Source organism: Pinus tabuliformis, chromosome 2_2, assembly GCF_031772625.1.
Source record: "Pinus tabuliformis cultivar Carrire ecotype Pingquan chromosome 2_2, CPIR1, whole genome shotgun sequence".
Taxonomy (NCBI): domain Eukaryota; kingdom Viridiplantae; phylum Streptophyta; class Pinopsida; order Pinales; family Pinaceae; genus Pinus; species Pinus tabuliformis.
The window spans coordinates 1203044048-1203057179 of NC_142300.1; the positions used below are offsets into that span (position 1 = coordinate 1203044048).

At 36.9% G+C, this 13132-nt stretch overlaps 1 protein-coding gene and 1 non-coding gene across 2 annotated transcripts in view; both read right to left on the reverse strand.

The window, feature by feature from the left end:
* The window catches only part of LOC149197807 (alpha-dioxygenase 1-like), a 182188-nt gene that overhangs the window by 16602 nt on the left and 152454 nt on the right, over positions 1-13132 (reverse strand). The window lies entirely within an intron of this gene.
* On the reverse strand, positions 12679-12750 carry TRNAP-CGG (transfer RNA proline (anticodon CGG)). The gene has a single exon. It is a non-coding gene; the product is annotated as a tRNA-Pro (tRNA).

Below are 13132 nucleotides of genomic sequence, written 5' to 3' on the forward strand. Positions count from 1 at the left end.
ACATTCATGAGGTTGTTGAAAAGACTATTGAGGCCCTTTATTGGTAAGTTTTTCTTTGTTTACTCGAATGACATTTTAATTATTAGCAAGAGTATCATGGAAGAATTTAGGGGTTAAATTTCACCCATGGTCTAAGTTTCCATGTTTTCCCCAAAAATATTTCTCAATAACCATTTATTATAAAACAATCACCCTAGAATAAATTATTGTACTTCAAAAATCACAAAAAAACTATACAAATCATATAAAATCCATATAAATTTGAATACTTTTACAAAAATATGGTCAAACATTTTATATTTGTTATTTCAATAATTGGTAAGATTGACTAAGGTTTCTATACTTTAAATAAGTGGGAATCCTTAAAGTTTTCCATGAAGAGGAGCATTTTCAACATTTCAATATGGTGTTTGGAGCTTTAAGGAATGGTGAAATTTGTATTAACTTGAAGTTTGAGCTTTTCTAGAAAGAAATGGAACCTTGGCTTTGTTTTGTCTAAGAAACGGTTCACATGGATCACAAAAAGGTGAAATTTTATTTTTTGGACCAGTCCAAGCCACACAATGTCAATATAGGGTGTTGGTCAATTATTTTTGTTCTAGAATTCTGTTACATTTAGTCATCAATCCAAGTTTGTAAACTTATGAAGTGTAATGAAAAATATATACAGGACCTAGTTTCTGACTATCCTATTGAAAGTCACTTTGCAAGTTATATATCATTAATTAAAGAAACAGAGTCTAACTATGAAAAGTAAATGCAATTTAAAGAAATCAACATAGTATTGGTTCTAAATGCTTTTAAACCATCAACCTATAAAGGTTTCTTAGGTCCATAAGACAATTATAAAATCATTTAATTAGCAATTCATTTAATCACAAGTTCTGCAATTGAACCAAAAAATTCTTTAATTAGTTTAATAGTTCATACATATAGCCTTTTATTGTGCATTCACACAAATTGTAAACAACGGGAATTTAAAAGAACTAAATTAAAACAATTCACTCAATTTAAATTAAAGAAAAATCATAACAAACGATAGGTTACACATTCCTTGCACAAGGGGGGCCCTAGCTTGTTGAAGCGTTGGTGGAAAAGTCTTATAAGCTTAGACTATTAAGAATTTTAGAATATAAAAAAACTCATAAAACACACTTGCACAAGCATATTAACTCAAACAAAAAAGCTTGTATTAACAATATCAAAGAGTAATTTTTCTAGAATTAGAGACGATTTATTGTGTGATATTTTGGAACAGACCCAATACAATATCAGTCTTTGAGTTTTATGAATACACGGATGGATCCACGTATGAGAAATTCCTAATTAGATGCATGTATTTCCCATATCTGATATTGTTATCTAATATGATTTGATCACTATTGAATCTGATCCACATCTCATGTCATCAGTTCAACTGCTCTACTCCCAGTCCATGTATTTTGCCACTACATGGTTGTCCTTCACAACACCTTTGACCTTGCTTCTATGTTGACCTAGAAAGTGTTGGAATAAAACTAAGACATGGAGAAGCTTAAGGTTCACATTTATAACAATCTCTAACTTTCAACCTTGTTTTTCCATGCTTATACCCATCTAGATCTATGACTTAGCTATAAAATCAATAAATGGCTATAGAATTATACGTAACTATGGGAGTTGTCAATTTTGTAGTGATAACATTTAAAATGATTTTACAAAAGAATACATGAAAATGAAGAATCAACATTTTACCTTAGATATAACTTGGTATACGATCATGTAGCTCATAGCATGAATTTTCATAAAAAAGATAGCAATAGAGTGTAAGGTGGTTAATATGATAGGACTCTAAGGAGTATGATGAACACAGTGATGGCAAAAGAGTGACAAAAAATAATTATTTCAAGCGTCCAACATAAAGCTAAAACATTTTCATGGAATTTTCAATTTATGGGAAATTCATCGAAGACATTCATGGAATTTCTAATATATGGAAGTTATTTAAAGGTTTCAAATACGATTGTGTTGATTATAGAATGTAAAAAAACATAATGAATATTGTGGAGCATAATAACATGACATAACTTTTGTTGGCATTTTGGCACAGGTGTGGCGCTACGGTACAGGTGTTGTCCTTGATGGCAACTCTCTTTGATGACAGATCTCAGTCCAGACTACAAGAATGAAGAGAAATTTCATATACGCATGTTCATTAAGCCCAAGATGCGTATACATTCTGGTACGCTATATACTAAGTCGCGGATACGCAGGCTTTCTATATACGAAGTTGCGTATACACGCAGTTTCATGAACAGAAAAGAGCGTACATGTCGAGAAGCTTCCCTTTGGTCCGCGGTAGTTAGTCCTCGGTACTTGAGCCTATGTTTTTGGACCAAGGTATCTCGACAGTCGTGTTGATCCCGAGTTTTGAAGTTGATGGTATTGTATTTCTATGGTTTTGGCCTGTGGTATTGAGGAGGGCCTAATGCTATATAAGGAGAAGAAGATCATTAGGCTTGTGTATTGAAAAAGTCTTGAATATCTAATGAAGAAAGAGATCTAGTATGAAGGTTCTGGGTTGATGCTACATTGCTTGATCTGAGCTAAGGAGAGATCACATCGGTTGATGAAAGGATAGATCGGGATCAAATTGTTTGAAATGAACTATCGGTATATGGTTGATTACGCATATTTTTAGATCTGCATACTGACGCAATGTTATGTTCTGAGTATGACTGATGACTGGTACAGCTGCAAGTTATGAGAAATTATTTTTAGATCTGTACGCAGGTTGGCTTCGGTAAAAGCGCGTGTATATGCGGGTTTGTTTCATTGAAGTAGCGTATATCTTTTGAAGCTTGATTTTTGGGTTGCAGTTGGGTCTGTCTGTTATTGCAGGGTTCTGTAGTCTGCTCTGTGTTCTGGTGACTGGGTGTTGACAGGGTTTCAGTGGTTCAGTGATTCAAAGTTTGATGATGCTAGTATTGGTTGTTTTGTGCTTCTATGATTTGCTATGAAAAGTGGATGAATCGTGGTCTTCAGATTGAAATTTTGTGCTTCAGGAGTATCCAGTCTGAAAATTGATGAAAAGTGGTACTTGAAGGAAAGAAGATTGTAGGCCAGCACCTACGTACTAGTATCTTAGCTAGTACAAGAGCAAAAGGGGGTTGGAGCTCCCTTCCAGGAGAGTTTGGAAAACGAGAGAAGGTTGTAGCCTTCTGCAGGTTGTAGCCTGCGTATTGGTATAAGGCTGCACCAGTACAAAATATTGTAAACTGAAGTTTCTTATTAAAGAAAGATAGAGACGACTTGCAACAGGTGGTTTTCACCCACATTGGGTTTCCACCTTATATCATGGTGTTCATGTGTGTGGCTTTTGTGTGATGATCTGTTCTGTTATACTGCATCTGTTTATCCTTTAATAATATTCTGATGCCTTTACAGAAGATAAACTAACTGAATCATAAGTTTTCTGGTTATACGTTGGTTGCTTTAGACACAGTAGCGTGTACACGCTGGTTCACTTAACTGAAGTAGCGTATATGTTTCTGAGTATTGAAAAAGTTTTATTGATCTAATAATACTGATTCACCCCCCCCCCTCTCAGTATTATTTCCAACAATTGGTATCAGAGCAGGTCCTTCAGAGAAGCTTGATCGCTTGAAGATAGATCGTTCATCATGAGCAACTACGAGAGAGAAGCATCAATCAGGCCACCGGTTTTCGATGGGACAAACTTCAATTATTGGAAGGTAAGAGTTACTGCCTATCTTCAGTCTCTTGGTACAGAAGTTTGGGACATCGTAGAGACAGGCTACGCTTTTCCTTCAGCTACTCCTACAGATGCAGTCGAGAAAAAGAAGTATGAAACAAATGCAAAAGCAGTCAGTACCCTATTAGGATGTATATCCCAATCGGAATTCATGAAGGTAATGCACTATAAATCCGCAAAAGAAATATGGGACAAAATTGTCACGAGCTATGAAGGAGACGAACAGGTAAAGCGTGCTAAACTTCAAACTCTCACGATTAAGTATGAGACTCTCATAATGTATAATGATGAAAGTGTGGCTAACTATTTCCTTAAGGTAGATGAGATTGTTAATTGCATGAAAAACTTGGGTGAAGAAATAAAAGAGACTATTGTGGTTGAAAAGGTTCTAAGATCATTATCCCCCAAATTTGAATCTAAAGTGTCTGCAATAGAAGAAAAAGAAAATCTACGAATTCTTACTATGTCTCAACTTCACGGAATTCTAACTGCTTATGAAATGAGAAAAGGAGGTCCATCAGACAGAAGAGAAGCTGCTTTCAAGGCTTCAGGCAAAGAAGATTATTATGAAGCAAGTCACGTGCCTGAAGATGAAGAAGAAGAATCAAATTTTGTCAAAAATCTTCAAAGGGGTTCTGGAAGGTTCAGAGGTAAGTTACCTTTTAAATGCTTTGCTTGTGGAAGAGTAGGTCATTATGTTGCCAAATGTCCTCACAAAGATAAGAATGACAAGGGAAAGGAACCTGTTAAATGGAACAAGAAACAGAATGAAAAGAAGAAAAGCTATTACACTCATGAAGATAGTGATGGTCTTTCAAATAGTGACGAAGATGAACAGGGTTATAGATATAAACTTTTAATGGCTTTTGAAGATGATGACTACATGGATGCTATAGATGTAGAAGGCTTTTATGAAGAAATGAATAATCTCAAAGTTTGCTTAGAAGAGAAAATTGCTATTATTGATTCTCTACAATGTCAACTGGCAGAAAAGGAAAAACATCTTGAAAAATTGGAATGTGAGATTGTTTGTCTTAGAAAGGAGATTGAGAAAACAAAAGCAATTAATCTTAAATTTGTTAAAGGATCTGAAACCTTGAATGAGATTATCAATGTGCAGCGTTCTCCTCTGATCAAGACAGGTCTGGGATATAATGGAGAAACATCTCAAGCTTCTACCTCTAAAAGTTATCTTGATGCAGCAAGGAGGAGCGAACAAAGACCAAATAAAAGTCATCAGGTGAATCAGGGACAGTTTACCTCAAGAACAAATAAAGACTATCAAGAAGTTCGGGGACAAGCGGCCTTAAGGACAAACAGAAGCTACAATCAGCCACAGGTAAAATCTTCCCAATTTGCCCCAAGAATGGATGTCAATAGAAGCTACAATCGGTTGGATGATAGATCTGATTATCGGAGAAATTTCTTTAATTGCCAATGCTTTTCTTGCCATAACTTCGGTCACAAAGCAGCTCAATGTGTTGCCTACAAGACAATCATGACTAGAGAAGCTCAAAAGCAAAGAAGTATGACTGGAACCATGAAAAGGACTTATAACAACTTTTCGGTTCTTGAAAATGAAGTTGAATGCTCTATTTGTAATAACTTTGGTCATGAAGACTCTGAATGCAGGAGCAGGTTCTGGAAGACAACTCAGAAGGAACAAACCTCAAATGTTAGAACATGGAGAATAAAGGAACCGCAACCAGAAAGATGTGGGATAGCCTTTTATGCAGAAGGTCAAGAAAGTCTATGGTACATTGACAGCAGATGTTCGAAGCATATGACAGGGGACAAAGAAAAACTTGAATCATATACCGCATTAGAAAAGGGAAAGAAAGTTTCTTTTGGAAACGATATCTCTGCAGCCATAAAAGGAAAAGGCGTTGCTCCGTTGAAAGAAAAGGTCAAAGCAGGAAATGTTTTGTATGTTGATGGATTGAAGCATAATCTTCTGAGTGTCAGTCAGATGTGCGATCAAGGAACAGAGGTAATATTTAGATCAAATGGATGTTGTGTTCGTGATCTTGATACAGGTGAAACAGTGATCAAAGGAAGAAGGACTCCAAATAATCTATACATATTTGAAGAAAGACAACAACAATGTTATTTGAGCAAGAATGATGAACATTGGCTATGGCATCGGAGGTTGGGGCATCTAAGCTTTCCACAAATAAGGAAAGCATGCAAATATCAGGCAGTTCGTGATCTTCCAGATATCAAAATTCCAGACAACACCATATGCAAATCATGTCAGTTTGGAAAGCAAACCAGAACTAATTTTTCTGAGAAGGAAGGATCAGCTAGCATGCCTCTTGAGCTAGTACATACAGATACATGTGGTCCATTCAGAAAAAGAACACCTCGAGGAGAAGAATATTTGATATTATTCATTGACGATTTCTCCAGGTTTGTTTGGTTAGGACTTATGAAGCACAAAGATGAAGCATTCGAAAAATTCAAATCCTTCAAAGCCTTGGCTGAAAATGAATCAGGACACAAGATTAAGTGCCTCAGATCTGACAGAGGTGGGGAGTTTACCTCAAATGAATTTTTCGATTTCTGTGAAGAACATGGGATAAGAAGAGAATTCTCTACAGCTAGAACTCCTCAGCAAAATGGAGTTGTGGAAAGAATGAACAGAACAATCCAACAAATGGCTCGTGCTATGCTTGATGAATCAGGTACTCCCACAACTTTCTGGGGTGAAGCTGCACATGCTGCGGTTATTATTCTCAACAAAACAAATGTCCGAGTAAACAGCACTCAAACTCCTCATGAGCTCTGGTGTGGTAAGACTCCTTCGGTGAAGCACTTCAAAATCTTTGGGAGCAAATGTTATATTAAGAATACTGATGAGCAACTTGGCAAACTTGAACCAAGAGCAGACGAAGGCATTCTTCTTGGTTATTCTCCACATAGCAAAGCATACAAGTGCTACAATAAAAGACTTGGCAGAATTGTTGACAGCATTGATGTTGTGGTTGATGAGAAGGGATACATTCCTAGGCAAGTTCATCATGAAGACATCGAAGAAGATGAAGGCTATCCTCAAAGACAGAATGATGAAGAAGAACCTCAAGAAGAAGAAGAACCAGAGGAGCAGACAAGAATAGAAGAGAAGACTCCATCCAGATATGTCCAGAAGAATCATCCAGAATCTCAGATTGTGGGACAGAAAGAAGCAAGAGTACAAATAAGAAGAACAATTGCAGAAGCTTCAAGCTATTTGGCATTACTCTCTTCCACTGAACCACAAAATGTGAAAGAGGCATGCAAAGATGAATGTTGGGTCAAAGCAATGGATGAAGAACTTGAGCAGATCGAAAAGAACAACACTTGGGAATTGGTTCCTAGACCAAAAGATAAGAATGTCATAGGAAAAAAATGGGTCTTCAAAAATAAATTGAATGAAAATGGAGAAGTAATTAGAAACAAGGCCAGACTTGTTTGTAAAGGGTATGCACAGCAAGAAGGAATAGATTTTGAAGAGACCTTTGCTCCTATTGCAAGACTTGAGGCCATTCGAATGTTCCTTGCTCTCTCAAGTTTCCAAAACTTCAAGGTATTTCAAATGGACGTGAAATCAGCCTTTCTGAATGGAGACTTAGAAGAAGAAGTATACATTGAGCAGCCAGATGGTTTCATTCTTGGGAATGATCCAAACCTTGTATGCAGATTGAAAAAGGCTCTCTATGGTCTCAAACAAGCTCCAAGGGCTTGGTACTATCGGTTGGACAAATATCTTCACCAACAAGGCTTTTCAAAAGGATCAGCAGATAGCAATCTCTATATGAAAGTTGAAAATAACAAATTGCTAATACTTGTTGTGTATGTAGATGATATTATCTTTGGCAGCAATGAAGAGGCTATGAGTCAAAACTTTGCCTTGGTTATGCAGAAAGAATTTGAAATGTCATTACTTGGAGAATTGACATACTTTCTTGGATTGCAAATCCAACAAAATGAAGGAGGTATTTTCTTGTCTCAAACCAAGTACCTCAAGCAGATCTTGAAGAAGTATGGCATGGAAGATTCAAAGCCAGTATGTACTCCCATGGTTACAGGATGCAGCCTCAGTACAAATGATGAATCAGCAGCAGTTCATCAACCAACTTATAGATCCATGATTGGGAGTTTGCTTTATTTGACAGGTACCCGACCAGACATTATGCATGCAGTAGGAATTGTTGGAAGATTTCAAGCCAACCCAAAGGAAACTCATCTTCAGGCAGTCAAAAGAATCTTCAAGTATCTTCAAGGGACTCAAAACTATGGCCTATGGTATCCTAGAGATACAGATCTCACTCTTCATGCTTACACAGATGCAAATTGGGCCAGAAGTGTGGATGACAGGAAAAGCACAAGTGGTGGTGCATTCTTCATGGGTTCCAGATTAGTATCTTGGTTCAGCAAGAAACAGGGTTCGATTGCTTTATCTACAGCTGAAGCAGAATATGTGGCTGCGGCATCTTGTTGCACACAACTTCTTTGGATGATGCAGACCTTGCAGGATTTTCAAATCACTTGCACTCCACCTGTCTCTATCTTATATGATAATACAAGTGCAATCAGCATTTCAAAGAATCCAGTCATGCATTCAAAGACCAAGCACATACCAATCAAGTATCACTTCCTCCGGGAACAAGTGCTTGAACAAAAGGTCAAGTTGGAGTATGTTCCTTCTAAAGAACAAGTTGCTGATATTCTCACAAAACCACTGCCCAGGGAGACTTTTGAATATCTCAGACAGAAGCTGGGAGTAGTTGATGCTTCATCCTGCTGTTAAAGCTTGTTTGTTCTAAAGAAAAGTGGGTATACGTGTGTTGTATAAGGGATATCCGCGTACATACGCTGATTTATGCAGGTGAAGTCGCGTATATGGAGTTCTGAACAGCAAGGGCAGATTCTGATTGGAGAAGGTCTGAGATGGGTATGACAGAGTCCTTCAGGCACAGTTTCAGGGGGAGCAGCAGGCACAGTTTCAGGGGGAGCAGCTTAAAGTCTAATAAAGCATTGTTGGCATTTAGATGCTTTTGGTCCTAGTTCACAACTATTGTTGAAGAAGGAGCACAGAAGGAAATCTTGGTTGCTGATCTAAAAAGATGATTATCAGATGCTGCTGGTGACTTTCATAAGTCTTGGTCTAGTTCTTTCGTCTCTATGTCATGTATCTTTTTTTGTGATATCTCTTCTATGGTGTCAAGGTCATGTAACGGCCTATGTTGATTTCCCCACTATGCCTGGGATGAATGATGTAATGTAATTGGTTGTTATATGTAAATTTCTGATGTATCCCCTCTTGGTTGGGAGTATGGATGTATGTATTGAGTTTTTTGGTGATAGGAAGGTCCTTTATGATGTATAAGGCTTGGTTCTTTTTTAAGAACATCTTTTGCAAATCTTGCCTACAGTCAGGGGAAGCATGTTCAGCACAGCAGAGTAGAGATATCAGCACATTCACAGGGGGAGCACAGCCCTTTGCCCTTGATGACAAAGGGGGAGAATGATTCTAAGGATCTTGGGGTTGCCATCAAGTCCAAAGGGGGAGATTGTTGGCATTTTGGCACAGGTGTGGCGCTACGGTACAGGTGTTGTCCTTGATGGCAACTCTCTTTGATGACAGATCTCAGTCCAGACTACAAGAATGAAGAGAAATTTCATATACGCAGGTTCATTAAGCCCAAGATGCGTATACATGCTGGTACGCTATATACTAAGTCGCGGATACGCAGGCTTTCTATATACGAAGTCGCGTATACACGCAGTTTCATGAACAGAAAAGAGCGTACATGTCGAGAAGCTTCCCTTTGGTCCGTGGTAGTTAGTCCTCGGTACTTGAGCCTATGTTTTTGGACCAAGGTATCTCGACAGTCGTGTTGATCCCGAGTTTTGAAGTTGATGGTATTGTATTTCTATGGTTTTGGCCCGTGGTATTGAGGAGGGCCTAATGCTATATAAGGAGAAGAAGATCATTAGGCTTGTGTATTGAAAAAGTCTTGAATATCTAATGAAGAAAGAGATCTAGTATGCAGGTTCTGGGTTGATGCTACATTGCTTGATCTGAGCTAAGGAGAGATCACATCGGTTGATGAAAGGATAGATCGGGATCAAATTGTTTGAAATGAACTATCGGTATATGGTTGATTACGCATATTTTTAGATCTGCATACTGACGCAATGTTATGTTCTGAGTATGACTGATGACTGGTACAGCTGCAAGTTATGAGAAATTATTTTTAGATCTGTACGCAGGTTGGCTTCGGTAAAAGCGCGTGTATACGCGGGTTTGTTTCATTGAAGTAGCGTATATCTTTTGAAGCTTGATTTTTGGGTTGCAGTTGGGTCTGTCTGTTATTGCAGGGTTCTGTAGTCTGCTCTGTGTTCTAGTGACTGGGTGTTGACAGGGTTTCAGTGGTTCAGTGATTCAAAGTTTGATGATGCTAGTATTGGTTGTTTTGTGCTTCTATGATTTGCTATGAAAAGTGGATGAATCGTGGTCTTCAGATTGAAATGTTGTGCTTCAGGAGTATCCAGTCTGAAAATTGATGAAAAGTGGTACCTGAAGGAAAGAAGATTGTAGGCCAACACCTACGTACTAGTATCTTAGCTAATACAAGAGCAAAAGGGAGTTGGAGCTCCCTTCCAGGAGAGTTTGGAAAACGAGAGAAGGTTGTAGCCTTCTGCAGGTTGTAGCCTGCGTACTGGTATAAGGCTGCACCAGTACAAAAGATTGTAAACTGAAGTTTCTTATTAAAGAAAGATAGAGACGACTTGCAGCAGGTGGTTTTCATCCACATTGGGTTTCCACCTTATATCATGGTGTTCATGTGTGTGGCTTTTGTGTGATGATCTGTTCTATTATACTGCATCTGTTTATCCTTTAATAATGTCCTGATGCCTTTACAGAAGATAAACTAACTGAATCATAAGTTTTCTGGTTATACGCTGGTTGCTTTAGACATAGTAGCGTGTACACGCTGGTTCACTTAACTGAAGTAGCGTATATGTTTCTGAGTATTGAAAAAGTTTTATTGATCTGATAATACTGATTCACCCCCCCCTCTCAGTATTATTTCCAACAACTTTAGCAACTAAAGAGGAAGATCACAAAGATATTAGTACTGACTTTGTCCAATTTAAGTGTAGTGTTCTGAGTTGATTATGATGCAAGCATGATAACTATTAATATAATATTAAGTTAGTAATGGAGGTTGGTAGCATATTATTCATTATTTGCTTTATAATTTTGTGTTATTTTGTAATGATTGAATCATCGAACATGATATTTAATGGAGTTCATTTTGTACCGAAATGATTGGGCATTGAAGTTGATCAACACAGGATGAAAACCGAAATAATGACATGTGAGATAATTAGATTTATTGTAGAGCTATATTCAAGTTTAAATATAATGTAGAAAATGAGAACAAGCTCAGATGAAGAATGAGATAATTGGATTAGAGAAGGTTAATGATATGCATGAAAATAATATGTATTTTGTACAAGTCAAATATACGTATAAGAACCCCATATTGGGAGACAACACGTCATAAATGGTTTATTCCTTTCTAAGATGTGTATTTGTGTATAGGAAGAAAATTATAAAACCTTGAAGGAGAGATGTGGTACAATTTGATAAAAGAATTACATGTGATGAATTGGGAATACATTTTGGGTATGATAAGACAAACTTTGTTGAATGAAAGGTACTATTAGATGATTGTGAATGACTTCAAGAAAATGTTTCTGGAGATATGTAAAATTTAAAAAAATGTTTAAGATATAAAGTCAAAACATAGAATTGCATATTTGTTAATCTATATCAAAGATTCCTGATAAACTATTACAATGGATTTTATAATTGCATTGTTGAGAATAAAACACAAATATGTGGTATAATTTTTCTTTTGATGCCAACAAAAATAATAAACATTTTACTTTTTAAGAAAACTAATAATGTCAACTATTATATGATCTTATTCTTCAAAGAAAACCAAATGAATTCATGAAATTTTGAAGACAAAACACATTAAACAAATATCCACCCAAACAAATAGTTTACCTCAACCTATCACACTACAACTAAAGAACAAATGAAAGTGGTGATCCAAAGTTGGCTCTATGTGACCAGACACTCAATTTTCCTCGGGTCCATCAAGGTTAGACTCCATTAGTTGAGTTAGTTGGGTGTGAGGCCCCTTTGTATGGGCCTACCTAGAAGTGTTATTGCCCCAGTAGAAATAGGATGAAATAGTTAGATTGGATATCCATTAACGGCATTGTGACTCAGCGGAGATAGGATGAAATAGTTAGATTGGATAGATTGGATATCCATTAACGGCATGTGGCTCAGCGGAGATAGGATGAAAGGTCACAATTTTGGCTCGACTAAAAAATTCTCACCAGAATTTAGTGAATTTTTTTTCAAGAAATTTAATTTTGAGAGTGTTTGAATTGTTTTTTATTAGTAGAAATGGATTCAGAACCATCCAAAACCTCTGGGACATTCAAAACCCTGAAGCTAGCTGACTGTAACCCAAATTTCTAAAAATTTATATTATTTTAATTTTTTGGACAAAATTGTAGCCTCATTAGAGTTCGGGTAAGATGAAATAGTTAAATATTCCTACAATGAGGTGTTTACCATTTTCAAAATTGACAGTGAGGTGTTTACCATTTCCAGGGTTACTGTTTAAACGACAAACGCCTACAGGAAAACGTTGGGTTACTGTTTAAACGACGCCCGAGATGAAATAGTTAAATATTCCAAAACGGGTAAGATGAAATAGTTAAATATTCCTACAGCGAGGTGTTTACCATTTCCAGGGTTACTGTTTAAGCGCCGCCCGCCTACAGGAAAACGATGGGTTCCTGTTTAAACGACGCCCGCCTACAAACGTAGATTGATGAAAAATTTGAAAGGGGCATTCCGAGAATCGAACTCGGGACCTCTCGCACCCGAAGCGAGAATCATACCACTAGACCAAATGCCCATCTTGTTTTAAATAAGTTTGGTTTCAATTTAAAATTTGGATTGTATATCAATTTAATGAAAACATGAGGCTGATTGTTAAAAGGGAATAAGTGTGGGAATTGCACCCACACACCCTTTCGAGACGCGGAGTTTGAGTTTGGCGCGCGTTAGACCACTTCGCCGTCCTCAATATGTCATTTCATTATTTTGAATGAATGAAATAGAGAAAGAATTGAACCTATCATTTAGGCAAGTGTTTCCACCTTCAATATTAAATTTTACTAATCCTTTTTAATGTAATAAAGGAGTTAAATATATATATATATATATAATAGTGGAAAAACTTATCATAACTTAATTGTCAAACTAATAATGGGACAATTATTATTGGCTACTATCCG